General features: G+C 40.3%; 1 protein-coding gene across 1 annotated transcript in view; it reads right to left on the bottom strand.

Annotated features, from left to right (window-relative positions):
• The window catches only part of PTH2R (parathyroid hormone 2 receptor), a 105,638-nt gene extending 90,012 nt beyond the window's left edge, over nt 1–15,626 (bottom strand). Inside the window, exon 1 of the mRNA XM_065880209.1 lies at nt 15,582–15,626. The gene's annotated coding sequence lies outside the window, so the exon portion shown is untranslated. The remainder of the gene's footprint in view (nt 1–15,581) is intronic.
• Between the last annotated feature and the right edge of the window lie 463 nt (nt 15,627–16,089).

Genomic DNA, 16,089 nt, shown 5'->3' with positions numbered 1-16,089 from the left:
AAATAAATTTAACAAAGGATGTGAAAAACCTCTACACTGAAAACTATAAGACATTAATAAAAGACTTTGAAGAAAACACATATAAATGGAAAGATATTTCATGCTGATGGATTAGAAGAATTAATATTGTTAAAATGTCCATACTACCCAAATAATCTACAGATTCAATGCAATCCCTATCAAAATTTCAATGGCATTTTTCACAGAAATAGAAAAAATTTTTCTAAAATTTGTATGGAATCACAAAAGACGCTAAATAGCCAAAGCAATCTTGAGAACGAAAAAAGGAGCTGGAGGAATCAGGCTCCCTGACTTCAGACTATACTACAAAGCAACAGTAATCAAGACAGTATGGTACTGGCACAAAAACAGAAAGATAGATCAGTGGAACAGGATAGAAAGCCCAGAGATAAACCCATGCACATATGGACACCTTATCTTTGATAAAGGAGGCAGGAATGTACAGTGGAGAAAGGACAGCCTCTTCAATAAATGGTGCTGGGAAAACTAGACAGGTACATGTAAAAGTATGAGATTAGATCACTCCCTAACACCATACACAAAAATAAGCTCAAAATGGATTAAAGACCTACATGTAAGGCCAGAAACTATCAAACTCTTAGAGGAAAACATAGGAAGAACACTCTATGACATAAATCACAGCAAGATCCTTTCTGACCCACCTCCTAGAGTAATGGAAATAAAAACAAAAATAAACAAATGGGACCTAATGAAACTTCAAAGCTTTTGCACAGCAAAGGAAACCATAATCAAGACCAAAAGACAACCCTCAGAATGGGAGAAAACATTTGCAAATGAAGCAACTGACAAAGGATTAATCTCCAAAATTTACAAGCAGCTCATGCAGCTCAATAACAAAAAAACAAACAACCCCATCCAAAAATGGGCAGAAGACCTAAACAGACATTTCTCCAAAGAAGATATAAAGAATGCCAACAAACACATGAAAGAATGCTCAACATCATTAATCATTAGAGAAATGCAAATCAAAACTACAATGAGATATCATCTCATACCAGTCAGAATGGCCATCATCAAAAAATCTAGAAACAATAAATGCTGGAGAGGGTGTGGAGAAAAGGGGACACTCTTGCACTGCTGGTGGGAATGTGAATTGGTTCAGCCACTATGGAGAACAGTATGGAGGTTCCTTAAAAAACTACAAATAGAATTACCATATGACCCAGCAATCCCACTACTGGGCATATACCCTGAGAAAACCAAAATTCAAAAAGAGTCATGTACCAAAATGTTCATTGCAGCTCTATTTACAATAGCCCGGAGATGGAAACAACCTAAGCGCCCATCATCGGACGAATGGATAAAGAAGATGTGGCACATATACACAATGGAATATTACTCAGCCTTAAAGAGAAATGAAATTGAGTTATTTGTAATGAGATGGATAGATCTAGAGTCTGTCATACAGAGTGAAGTAAGTCAGAAAGAAAAAGACAAATACCGTATGCTAACACATATATATGGAATTTAAGGAAAAAAAATGTCATGAAGAACCTAAGGATAAGACAGGAATAGAGGCGCAGACCTACTAGAGAACGGACTTGAGGATATGTGGAGGGGGAAGGGTGAGTTTTGACAGGGCGAGAGAGAGTCATGGACATATACACACTAACAAACGTAGTAAGGTAGATAGCTAGGGGGAAGCAGCCGCAAGGCACAGGGATATTAGCTTTGGGACAGCCTGGAGGGGTGGGATGGGGAGAGTGGGAGGGAGGGAGACGCAAGAGGGAAGACACATGGGAGCATATGTATATGTATAGCTGATTCACTTTGTTATAAAGCAGAAACTAACACACCATTGTAAAGCAATTATACCCCAATAAAGATGTTAAAAAAAAAAAAAAAAAAAAGAAGTACAAAGTTGGAGGCATCACACTTCCTGATCTAAAACTATATTACAAAGTTATAGTAATCAAAAAAGTATGGTAGGGCTTCCCTGGTGGCACAGTGGTTGAGAGTCTGCCTGCCGATGCAGGGGACACGGGTTCGTGCCCGGTCCGGGAGGATCCCACATGCCGTGGAGTGGCTGGGCCCGTGAACCGTGGCCGCTGGGCCTGCGCGTCCGGAGCCTGTGCTCCGCGGCGGGAGAGGCTACAGCAGTGAGAGGACCGCGTACCGCAAAAAAAAAAAAAAAAAAAAAAAGTATGGTACTGGAAGAAAAACAGATACAAGATCAATGGAACAGAACAGAGCCCAGAAATAAACCCACACATATATGGTCAACTAATTTTCAAGGATAGTGTCCTCGATAAATGGTGTTGGGAAAACTGGACATGCAAAAGAATGAAAATGGACCACTATCTTACACCATATACAAAAATAAACTCAAAATGGATTAAGGTCTTGAAGGCAAGACCTGAAACCATAAAATTCCTAGAAGAAAATATACAAAGTCAGCTCCTTTACATCAGTCTTGGCAGGTGTTTTTGTTTTGTTTTGTTTTGTTAATTTGACACCAAAAACAAAGGCAACAAAAGCAAAAATAAACAAGTAGGACTACATCAAACTAAAAAGCTTCTGTACAGCAAAGGAAACCATAAACAAAATGCTATTTCACCCCTACATGTATGTTTATATTTTATACAATCAAATGAGTTATGGAGAAAAAGGTGGAAGGACACATATTACCTAAGTGGGATGGGGACGGTGGAATGGTGGTGAGAGGAAAGATGGAGGAAAAATGTGTGTCAAACAGGAAAAAAAAAGTCATTTTTTGGAAAAATATGTCAAGTGAAAAAGTAACATATAAAGTTTCATTTATAATGTAACTGAAAGTATGTATTCATTGAATATGTGAATAGCCAAAGACTAAATGAGAATGTAGGCAGATTTTATCTTGGATTCCTATTATGTTTACATACTAATTTCAATAAAGTTCTTTCTAAAAGCTAAAACTATATTGAAAATTTGAAGAAGTCTGAATCCCTAATATATTAAAGATCAAAACCTTCTACTCTTTACAAATAAAAAATGAAACCCAGAGTTTAGCCACTTATCTATGGTCACCCAGCTCAGTTATAGTAAAATGTGCACTAAAAGCCAAGTTTCCTGTCTCCCAAGGAAATGTTCTCACACAGGACTGATTCTGTCATTCAAGCCTGTTCGATAATGTGCTGCACTATGACAGAGTCCATCTCATGTGGAAAGGAAAGCAGACAATAATTAGCACTATCAAAACTGTGCTGACAGAAAGACAAATAGTATATGATCTCACTTATATGTGGAACCTAAAAAGTCAAACTCATGGAACCAGACACTAGAATGGTGGTTACCAGGGGCTGTGGGGTGGGGAAAATGTGGAGCTGCCGGTCAAAGGGTACAAATTTCCAGTTATAGGATGAATAAGCTCTGGGGAGCTAACCTAGAGCATGGTGACTAGAGTTAACAATGTTGTATGTATACTTGAATTTTTATAAGACAGTAGTTTTTGTTTGTTTGTTTTTGCCACACTGCACAGCTTGTGGGTCTTAGTTCCCTGACCAGGGATTGAACCCAGAAGTCCTAACCACTGGACCGCCAGGGAATTCCCACTAAGAGTAGATCTTAAGTGGTCTCATCACACACACACACACACACACACACACACACAAAAGATAACTACGTGAGGTGACGAATGGGTTACTTGACAGTGGTAATCATTTCACGATATATAGAGATATTAAATCATCAAGTTGTACACTTTTTTGCAAATCACATTATATAATATAAAAAAGAATAAAATAATAAATAAATAAGCCACTCCTCACACACACACAGTGTTGACCTTTGTGGGGACATAACAAATCATCAAGAAGATCATTTCCTTCAGGCAGTAGGCAACCAGAATTTGAGTTACAGAAAAATCACACCACAGGCCAAACTGCAGTGTCCAATATTCCACTTATAATTGGTGTTACCACCCCAGGCAACACATCTGTCATGTGGCACAGTTGTAGGATCCTGGGAAAGAGTAGTGGCTTGGAAAATTAACATGGTTGGTATTATATCATCAGCAGTGAAGAGAATAATTTTGAGCAAAAGCAATGAAGTAAAATCACCATTAATAGGTCAACAAACTATAAGGTAAAGTTTCACATAGTAGAAACACTACGCACTCATTAGCCATAAAAATTGTGCATGCTTATTAAGCGAATAAAGAAAAATTACAATGAGAACTTGTAAATTAAACAATGTTCTAAGGCCTCTCAAAAAAGGTGTGAATAAAACTTTGGTTTCCTAATTTATGATATAATGATATCAGAAACAGCTAGTTTTCCATCAGACAACAAACAGCTAGTTTTATGAACAAAAAAGAGGAGGCCAAGATGTAACAGTTCTTAGATAGCTGAGTGAATAATAGGAGAAAAAAGGAGGAAAAGGTAGGCTGTATTGAGCAGTTTAGTTAATAGATTGGGAATGATAAAGGGGCTCTGAACAAGTAAGAAGTGAAAGTCTATGGTCTTACTGTAGGTAAAGTAAAACTGCTGGGGGAGGTTATCGAGAGGACATGACCACAGGTAGAGCCGAGGGCTGGACCCAGGCAATCAGAGGCTCCTCACCCCCTCCCCTGCCCTTGGAATGCACACTTTGTCCACTGTTTCCACAGTGAGAGCCGTTTTCATGGACGCAGCCTTGAAAGAACATGTTGTTGAGACCATCCGGATGGTACACGTGACTGAACCTAGGTAAGGCCTCTATATCAACTTATAAGATGGTGGCAGGTGAGTGTGGAGACCTACTCATCTTGCTGCTGCCCAAGACAAGCTTCATATTAAGTTCCCTTGCTTATTAAACCTGCCACCTACCAATGTGGAGTGATCTGCCTCTTTCTTCCATCTCTCCTTGCCCTCCGTGTACAGAAGCCAGTTTCACATTTTACCCGGGGAGCTCCTGAGGTTTTGAACCAACAAAACTTAACCCACTAAGGGCAAAAACGGGGGTGCTATATTTGATAACATTGTGAGAGATCAGTGTAACTTGGGACACAAACCTTGGAGAGACTAGGGGGAGAGACACAAGAGGCTACAATTCAACAATAAGGTGTTTTGTCAAGTTGATTTCCTCTCCCAAAGGAACCGTCATCACTCAAAGGCTGGTTTAAACATTAACTCAAATTTAGAAACATTTACAAAAATGCTGAACATGCTCTGCTTGAAAACATGAGCATGTATTTCACTATATTTATATTTCCAGTGACTATCACATTGTCTGGTGCATGAGAGACCATCAAAGTATCAATACTTGCCGATTGGAACTGTCATGAATAAAAAGTTATGGGGTTTTTTTGTTTTTTTTTTTTTAATTAGATAGGATACCTTTTTTTAGACAGCTTTTTTGAGGTATAATTGATATACAAAGAGCTGCACATATTTAATGTGTGCAATTTGATGAGTCTGGACATGTGCAAATACTCACAGTACCATCACCATGATCAAAATAAAAGACGCAGCCAACATCTCCCAAAGTGTACTTCTGACCCTTTTGTTAGTTTTCGGTTTTTTGTAGTAAGAACAGTTAACATGAGATCTACCCTCTAAACAAGTTTTAAGTGCACTAAGTGCCAAGAAAAAAAAAACTAAGGGGGAAAAAAAAGTGTACCATATTGCTAACCATGGGCCTTGTGTTGAATAGCCAATCTCTAGAACCTAGTCATCTAGCATGGCTGAAATTTTAATGAGAAGATGTTAATAGGTAAGTTATTCTTTGTTTTCCCATATCTACAGAATTAAAGCACAGATCTTATGTAGTTTCAGCGTAAAACTGTGCCAACAATATGCTTAACTAGATAACATAAGGAAATTTCTTGGTGCACACATCTGACTCCATAGGTAGAGCAGGCTTCAGGAGAATGGGAGAATGTAAAATTCATGAGGGCAGGGATTTTCAGTTTTGCTTTTTTTTTTTTTTTCACTTACTCTACCACTTGTCCTTGTTTGCCACAAAATTGGTAAGAAATGGAGCGGATTTTGGAGAGGCAATAATAATGCTCATTACCTTCCTCATGAGATTGTTGTGAGGGTTAAAGAAAATAATGCATAGAGATGCCTAATTAAGTGCCTTTATATAGTGAACACTGTATAAATGTTAACTATTACTACTGCTATTATCACCAAGCCTATACTTTTATTACATTCTAAATATATTCGACCAAAATAAACTTAGTGAAGTAAAAAGAGAAAAAAAAAAGGCTGAACATGAGAAACCTCTGGCAGAGGTTTTCCCAGCTCTAGCTGAGTATCTACCATTCACACTGCAAAAATGTGTAAGTCAAAGACAGACAAGATATATTAGAAAGAAGGAAAAGGAACAGATCCTGCAGGGAGGGGAGACAGAAGTCAAGAGCAGAGGCCAAGAGCTCCTTTTTGCAGTAGTAGCAATCTTGTCTCCTCCCGTAGAGTGAAAGCTCCTTGGAGAACAGAGCCATCTCTTAACCACTTTCGGAACCTGCACAATGAACATAATACTTAGTAACGCAGTGCAATTTTATTGAATTAAAAATGAGAAGTCTGGGGCTTCCCTGGTGGCGCAGTGGTTGAGAGTCCACCTGCCGATGCAGGGGACACGGGTTCGTGACCCCGTCCGGGGAGATCCCACATGCCGCGGAGCTGCTGGGCCCGTGAGCCATGGCCGCTGAGCCTGCGTGTCCAGAGCCTGTGCTCCGCAACGCGAGAGGCCCGTGTACCGCAAAAAAAAAAAAAAAAGTCCTGGGGAAAAAGAATTTTCATTGGGGGCAACTCCTCAAATTCACAGAAAAGCCATCGGCCAGTCATCTACTCATTCTACACTGATTGTGCTGGTTTAGCACTGAGGAGTGTTGAGAGTATTTATTTCAACAGTATTCGTTTAATCCTCCCAAGGGCAAGATACTGTGGCAAAAGGTAGACATAAAAGAAATTCAAGCCATTGATCTTGCCTGGGGGTAGGTCAAGGGGTACAATATGGCTCTCAGACTACACTATAACCGTGAGTGGTAAGAAATGCAATAAACTCACAAACAAAATGTTATAACTAAATATTACCAATCTGATGGGTGGGAAATAGAAGTATGCTGTGTCTTTGGAATGATTTTAAAAGGCATTCTTGAGGATGCTGGAAAGCCCCACGTATCTACTCACGATTTCTTCCAGTTTTTAGATATCTCTAAGCTCAATTAATCAACATAAAATTGAGCTTAAGTTTTGTTTAGATAACTACCAAAAGCTTCTGAATATTGTGTCTTACAGACTTTATTCATCTAAGTAATGAGATGCCAGAATATAGGTTGAGAGGAGAAGTCCCGCCTTGGTACTCATTACACGCATGAGTGGCTTGCTACAGGCAGGTTCTGTTACAGTGTAGGCAGAAGAATATTCAAGCTCAGGCATATCTCATGCCACAGAATTGCATTGTTAAATACAATCTCTGCTGTCAAAAAAAATGTATTTTAAAAAATAACTGAGAAACTTTTTACCGTGGAAAACAGAACTAACCTGATTATAAAAGTAAGGAAAGTGACAAGCAGTATAAACTATTCTCATCTAGGAAATTTCAGCCAGTTTGCAATTTGATGTAAATGGTTTCATAAAAGAGAGGCAGTTTTACCTTAATTATACATGTAAGTTTCTTCCAATCTTCTCATATAAATATTTGGCCAAAGAGTATTTTTTAATTTAAAATCAGAACACAATTTATTAATGTGTAATTAATGCCATTTCAATCAACCAAAATATTCATAATCTCTGCAGGACCAAGAAAACTTGGGAACTATATTTTATTACGGAGAAATGTTTATTTTACTTGACTAAATGTTCATTTAGTCAAGTGGTGTTTATGATTTCTTGCTCTGTGCTGGCCATTTGGGATACAAAAAGGAGCAAAAACAAGTACAGCCCTTGCCTTCATGAAAACTGCAGTCTAGAAAAGGAGAAAGAGTAATTACACCATGATCACAGAAAATGTTAAGTTACAACTCTGAAAAATGCTACAAGAGAAAGTAAGATATACAGTGTTCTGAGAGCTTATTGTAAGGACATTTTTGCCTTACTGGGTAAGCCGGGCTTTCCTGAATAAGGTACACATGAGCTGATATCTAGAGGACAAACTGGAAATTAACTTGGTGATGCATACAGGGGAAAGAATCCAGGCAAATTTCTTGAGAGAGGGCAGACAAGGAACTGAAAAGTTGGCCAAATATCAACATTTTTGTTTGTTTGCTAGACATTTGAATTTTTTATCCTATATCTCATAATAACAAAAGTATTTTACTTAGTTGCTAATTTAAGAAGCAATATATAATAGCCCTTCTACCTATGATTATGAAAACACTTACCAATATTTAATGAGCATCTACTGGTACCATTCACTCTAGAAAAATGATTAAGAATCAGTTCCTGCCCTCAAGTAGTCCAATACCTGTGACAGGAGCTCAATACAACGAATATGACATTTTTTAAAGAAATAACGTATCATTTGTGACTTAAAAATTATACATGTTGTCATTCAAAAGTTCTATACTAGCCTTACATTTAACAACTTAACAAAATTAGCAATGATGTTACTTCTATTAAAAACCTAGAGCAACTATCATACTTAATGATAAATCTTTAGAAGCATCCCACTGAAGTAATAAGCAAGGTAAGATGCCCACAATAATTACTGTTATCATTCAACTTTATATGGAATTTCTAGCTAATGTAACGTAAGAAAAAAGATAAAAAGAAGTAACAGATAAAGGCTACAAATAAACTTATCTACAAAATAGAAACAGAGTTACAGATGTAGAAAATAAACTTATGGCTACCAAGGGGTAAAGGGAGGAGGGATAAATTGGAAGATTGGGATTGACACATACACACTATTATATATAAAATAGATAACTAATAAGGACCTACTGTATAGCACAGGGAAGTCTAGTCAATACTCTGTAATGGCCTATATGGGAAAAGAATCTAAAAGAGAGTGGATATATGTATATGTATAACAGACTCATTTTTCTGTACACCTGAAACTAAGACAACATTGTAAATCAACTATACCCCAATAAAAATTACAAAAAATAAATAAATAAAGTATTCAAAACAAAAAAGATGTACCTTCTAGAAATCCATGAAATACTAGTTCTCATAGTCCTGATCTATACAAAGTGAACAAAATAAAATCTACACTCTTGGGCTATAATCTGAGATAAATAATATGACGGTAAAACACAGTCACAGATGAAGTGCTCAGTAACTGTTTGTTATTAATGTTACTATTGTAAATAAAAGTTATCTCTAAAAAAAGAAAGAAAGGACAGATACAGATATTGGAGAAAATTGTTACTGTTCAGGAATAAACTTCATAGGTATGAATCAAAAAATAAAAATAATAGAGATTCTCTATACAAACAATAACTAATTTAAAATGTGATAGAAATTATGGTAATGATGATGATGACGACAACACTGATGGCTGATACGTACAGTGAGCAAACTCTGTGACAGCCACTACATTAAATGCTTCTCATAAGGTTTTCATGTAATACACACGTCAGAAAAAAAATAACTGGCATTAGGTCATCCCATTTTTTTACTTTTTCTCACCCCAATTTTTGGGATGAAGAAACTGAGTTTTTGAGATAAGTAATAGCATGAGAATAGGAAACACAGATTCCAAATTCAGTTCCTATTAGAAGGTCCATAATCTTGACCATTTTGTGTAGTTCCCTCTTCCTCCAGAAAGCTATGATTTACTTTCTTTGAGAGTCTATAAAATTCTATCATCCAGTGGACTAATTGGCAAGCTCAACATTTAGCCTGCTAGTTTGTCAGTTATTAAGACGAGAGATCTCTGGAAACACTCAACTCCCTCAGGGTTGCTTTACCAGCAGCTCTCTTTCCTCCATCTTTGTGACCTGATATACGTTGCACTGCATCATTTATACCCAGGGCAGTCATCTCTGATCCTTAGAATAGAATGACATTTTTTCAATTAAAATTGGAGTAGGGCTTCCCTGGTGGCGCAGTGGTTGAGAATCCACCTGCCGATGCAGGGGACACGGGTTTGTGCCCCGGTCCGGGAAGATCCCACATGCCGCGGAGCGGCTGGGCCTGTGAGCCATGGCCACTGAGCCTGTGCATCTGGATGGAGCCTGTGCTCCGCAACGGGAGAGGCCACAACAGTGAGAGGCCTGCGTACCGCAAAAAAAAAAAAAAAAACTGGAGTAAATGATCAGAGACTTGAGTTCCAAGTGGGATCAAAGAAGATGAATAAAAGAAATACAAATTATCTTAATCAAACATTTATGGAGAACCTACCACCCAAAGGCACCATGCTAATTGTCACAGAGGGTTCCAAATTGCTTATTAGCCCCTTTTCCCCTGTGAATTTACAATTCAGGGGTAATCTTATAGAAAACCAATCTGCATGTCTTTTTTCAAACTAGTTAGCCAACCCTTTTTAATTCCACTATACTCTCACTGAGAATATCATTCTTTCATGTGTTTTCAAGTACTCCCTATTTAAAAAGGGATGATGCTAAATCCAGAGCTTCTCTTAAACTCCATAATCCAATACCCAACCCTCTCCTAAATATCTCACAGGCTCCACCAGCTCAGCTTATCTAAAAATCTAACTCATCGATGATACCTGCCCCAACCCACTCTTCCTTCAGTTGAATGTACCTTCTACCTCTCGAATGCATCTGCCTCCCTGCATCTCCACTTCTACAAGGACACACCAGTGATTATAAGACTGCTGCAACTGCCTTATGATTAGCTGTACTGTCTTCAGAACGACTTCTTCAAAGGAGGAGATAGATGTTAATCAAGGACTCATTAATAACTGGCAAACTATAACATCTATCAGCATTATGAATAAAATGTCCTATTGTTATCTGAAGGAGTTGGGTTCTGAAAAAGAAAGCATAAGGAATAGACGGAAGAGTGCTGCAGGCAGAGGGAATAGCCTTGCAAAATTCACATACACACACACACATACACCTTTTAAAAGCCTTCACTTACCCCCAATCTTGTTTAGAAATTATCTCAATCTAATAATCATTCCATTAAAAAGCTCTTTACTAATTGGCTGATAGAAGGAAAGAGCTGACATTTTCATTATCAGACACCTTAAGGCTTTTGTTGTTTATATGATTTTAATACTCTCACATTCTATGAGATAAATGTCATTATTGCCCCCATTTTATTTATTTATTTATTTGTTTATTTATTTTTGGCTGAGTTGGGTCTGTGTTGCTGTGCATGGGCTTCTGTAGTTGTGGCGAGCGGGGGCTACTCTTTGTTGCGGTGCACAGGCTTCTCATTGCAGTGGCTTCCCTTGTTGCAGAGCAGTGGCTGTAGGTGTAAGGGCTTCAGTAGTTGTGGCACGTGGGCTCAGTAGTTGTGGCTTGTGGGCTCTAGAGCGCAGGCTCAGTAGTTGTGGCACACGGGTTTAGCTGCTCCACAGCATGTGGGATCTTCCCAGCCCAGGGCTCGAACCCGTGTCCCCTGCATTGGCAGGTGGATTCTTAACCACTGCGCCACCAGGGAAGCCCTATGTCTTCATTCTTAAGTCTACCAATAATGGCTTGTTGGTAATTCCATTTATTATCACTACAATTTCCAGTACAGCATGTTGGTTTATTTGATTGATTGATTGATTATCTATCCCCTTGTATCTCTATACCCCACTCCTCCTTCTCTACCTTCCCATACACAACCATTTACGTGAAATATATATACAAAATATTAACTAAATATGTTGATACAATATGTATTGCTGTTTTATGTGTATGTATTTGAATGTACGTAAATGGTAATATACATCTCATTGTTTCTGTGCTGTATCTCAGCCTATTTTAAGGATTTCATTCAGGCTGCTTTGTGTACATTGAATCCATTGCTTTTTATTGCTGCCTGATACCCCACTGAACACCCAGATTGTTCCCAGCTCTCTAACACCACAGAATTACTGCAATAACCATTATGGACTTGTGTGAGAAATTCTTGGGGAAATAGACCCAGGGGTGGATATTGCTGATAAAGAGCATGTGTGTATACATAATCCAGCTAATCAATGCCCGTCTGATCTCCACGATGAGGGCACCAGTCTGAGGGGTGGGTTCAGGAGCAGAAGTCCCCGTGTGACTCATGGCTACTCTACTTGTTAGCGGTGTGACCCAAGAATGCTACATAACATCTCTTAGCCCCATTTTCTCATTTATAAAGCGTGAACAATTTACAGTGCCTAGCTCATAAAGTTACTGTGAGAATTAAAGGAAATAATGATAAAGCGCTTAGCACAGTATGTGGTATGTGGTCATCATTTTCTTCCCACCCAATAAGAGATTTCTGACTTTCCAGGAGACCCTGAATCATCACACTGGAAGGTCAGTAAAGCCCATCCTCCTAACTGCACAGAGGAAGAATGGAGAGATCAAGTTTCATGCCCCGAGGAGGTTGCATGTTATCAGAGGAGGGATCTGAATGCAGCATTCCGGGCCCCCAGGCCAGTGTTCCTTCCCCTATACCAGAATGTCCACGGTGGTGCTGGGATTCTACTCAGGCAAAAATGAGTAATAACTAGAACACGAAACCAGCCCTGCGTTGGCATCTGCTCACACCTGGTACTCTATGGAACTGAGGTACTTCCACTCAGTATGTCACGAGCTCCTGGGAAATTTTTCCAGTTGTGGTGGTGGATTTGTACTCACTTCCTCTCACACACTGTCTGAGAGCCCCACTGATCTGCAGCCCTGAAGCCTGGAGAAGGTGCCTGCATCACGTGGCGTCAGCCCATTCTCAAACCCAGCAAAACCAGTGTTGTTCCTTGATAATTTTGTAAGGGAGGGAACAGTCATGGAGGTACACCACTGAGACAGTCCTTCTAGAAGGAACCAGCTACCTGTCTGGAAGGAGTGCAGTTGGCTGACAGCCTCCCGCTGCAGTGCTTTCAAGCATCTGTCTCAGCTCTGGATCCCAGTCAACAATCATACAAAAAAACCCTAGCCGATGACTGAGCACAGTGGAAGAACCAGGACATGGCCATTTCTTCACCATGTAGGATGACTATGATGGGCAACCTTTGCCCCAGAGCTCTCCATGGGGTTGGCCAAGACTTTGTCAGGTTTGCAGCCCAGTCTGAGTCTCTCCTTGTCCAATCCTGCTTCCCCACCCTGTTACCTTTCTCAGGTTTTACCCTCCAGTAAAGAAAATACTACACATATTCACACAGTTGTCCTCACTCTGACTCTAGGAACTGCATTGCTGGGCTCTTCAATGATGCCTGATGCATGCATTCATGGCTTTTGAACTGTGCACTGAGGCAAAGGCAGCATCTTCACCAGCCAAAACCCACAGGGATATTTAAAACAATTGCAAGTACTGGCCTATGTTGCCTATTGTGTAATGTAATCCAATGTTTGCCAGATAGTAAACATTTATTCTACACAAGCTCATTCTGCTTGGATGAGTTTCCTTTGTTGTTCTATCAATATATTACATTTTTTAATATATGTCTTTGCTGGGAATGAAGAAACTGAAGATCAAAGAAGGTGTCAGCGTGTCAATGTAAATCACTTTAATGTAACCTTCAGATTTTGTTTAGAGTGCCAGAAATGTAACGTATTATCACAAACTCATTTCACATAATTCTTAATCTATAAATATAAATGGAAATGGGTTTTAAGCAATGGGCCTTAACCAGAGGCGATTTTGCCTCCCAAGGGACGTTTGGCAATAGCGGGAGATGTTTTTGGTTACCACAAGGCAGGGGTTGGGAGCTGCTACTGGTTTCTAGTGGAGAGGACGGGAATGCTGCTAAATAACCTGCAATGTACAAGTCAGCACCCATAACAAAGAATTATATGGCCCAAAATGTTGAGAAACCTTGGTTTAAAATCATAGGAAAAGCGTTCAATGTCCTGATTGTTTTTTTGAAAGCTAAATATTCTTCCCATAATCGCACAGTGATTTCCTTCTCCGTTGTACTAAACAATGTCTATTTCCTTAGAAAAAGTAATCTGGAACGCTGAATAAAATAAATGGCTAGAGGTCACTTGTCCCTTATACAAGGAAGTGGTGTTTTCAAGCATATTATCCAAATATCTTATGAGAGAGAAATGCAGGAAATACATTAGAGATCACCCGAGCTCTATAACTGTCACCAAATTCTTAAGAGTTTTTCCATTCATTCATAATTCCTTCTGTTACCTTGGTGAAATTTTTCAGGTTAGAGCATACTCTACTTTTGAGTATTCATTGACCATCCTATTAGTCAATGTATAACACACATCGTTTGATTTTTTTAACATATTAAGTTCACTTGAAATATCCTAGTCATATTACATAAAGCCCAGTATTTAGGAGAACACCTATTTCTATTAACATATGTAGCGATGTGGTTAAAAAACAAAACAAACAAACAAACAAAAACTGCACGTTTAGAATAACAAATTTAAACCGGCCATTTGAAAGCCAAGAACATAGTATTAAGTTTAGACAGTACCAGTACATAAATTAATGCCTTAATTTTCTCATGGGGAAAGAATTTAAAAAAACACCTAATTTGGGGCTTTATTTGACGGTCAAAGTGCGCCCCCTCCCGAACAGAAAAGAGAAATAACATTGATTTCCATTTAAAGTTACAGAGCTCTTAAATTGCATTACACTACAAGCATCTCTTTCTAGCTCATCTAAAAAGCTGAGTGTAAATCCTACATTTTATTTGACTCAAAAAAATGTGAGGATGAATTGTGGCTTGCGCATTAGAAAGGCTCCATTGTGAAAGATCACCCAGAAAATCTCTAAACGATATTAGCAGTATGAAAATGACAACTACCATTTAGTCTAAACATAACTCAGCTTTAACAAGTTATATGTATTTTTCTATCTAGTCTCCTCGCTTTAATGATACGTGATTCTGTAACAGGGAGAGTCAATTATCCTTTCAGACAGTGGTCACAAACAATCCTAGAAATTTAAGTTCTCAAAAGTGACGGTACGGGCTTCCCTGGTGGCGCAGTGGTTGAGAGTCCGCCTGCCAATGTAGGGCATACGGGTTCGTGCCCCGGCCCGGGAAGATCCCACATGCAGCAGAGCGGCTGGGCCCGTGAGCCATGGCCGCTGAGCCTGCGCGTCCGGAGCCTGTGCTCCGCAACGGGAGAGGCCAAAACAGTGAGAGGCCCGCGTACCGGAAAAAAAAAAAAAAAGTGACGGTAAATTGCCAGCAGACAAAAAATAATTTGAATTAATTAAACGGGGATCAAGGAGACTAAGAGTAAGAAAAGTTCTTCACCTCTCAACCCTCTTGACCCGGAACCCCGTTGTTCATAAATATCCTCTTACTTTGCAGATGCCAAGATGCTGGTCGGAATAGTGCCCACCCCCAGGACATCATTCACCTATAGCATATCTTTGCAGCTCCACTAAATGACTGTCAAACCTTGCCGGGTGCACTTGTGTGTGTGTCTGTCTCTTTCTGAGTGTGTTAGTGCGTGAATGTGTAAGCGTCAGCGCTCGCGCGCGCCTTGGTCTCGGCCGCCCTAACGTTGAACACCGGCCGGAGGCTCCGGGAAGCAGGTGCCGCGGGACAGGGGCTCTTACCTGGGCTCTGGCGAGGAGGCAGCCGCCAAGCAGCAGCCACCCCCAGAGGTGGGGTCCGGCCATACCCGAGCCAGCCCGAGCGAGGAACAGGGACACTCCTCCTGAAGCCCGAGGAAAGATTCACACTCGCAACTTGGCCGGCGCGAGGCAAACTTGTGGCCGGGAGCGCGGCGCAGCTGGGGTGTCGGGCTCGAGGCCACTAGTCGGGGATGCCCGGGGCCAGGCTGTCCGAGCCCCGTGCCTTTCGGTCTCCGTTCTGCCGCGCGGAGGCTCGCGCCTTGGTTGCTACTTCCGGGGAGAGCTGCTCGAGTCCCGGCCTGGACTCGCGGCCCCAGCGCCCAGTGGATCCGTGCGCGCCCTGAGTGGCTGCGGGGGCGGCGGGGAGGCGCTCGCGCTCCTCTTCCGAGTCTCTCTGTCCCGCAGCCCGAGGGATCCGAGGGCGACCGATCCAGAGCGCTGCTGCCGCCACCCCCGACTCACACAGTCTCTTCCTCCCTCCACTCTGTCC

Source organism: Phocoena phocoena, chromosome 7, assembly GCF_963924675.1.
Source record: "Phocoena phocoena chromosome 7, mPhoPho1.1, whole genome shotgun sequence".
NCBI classification, from domain to species: domain Eukaryota; kingdom Metazoa; phylum Chordata; class Mammalia; order Artiodactyla; family Phocoenidae; genus Phocoena; species Phocoena phocoena.
The sequence above is the reverse complement of the archived record's forward strand: the minus strand, read 5'-3'. Positions and strand labels throughout refer to the sequence as shown.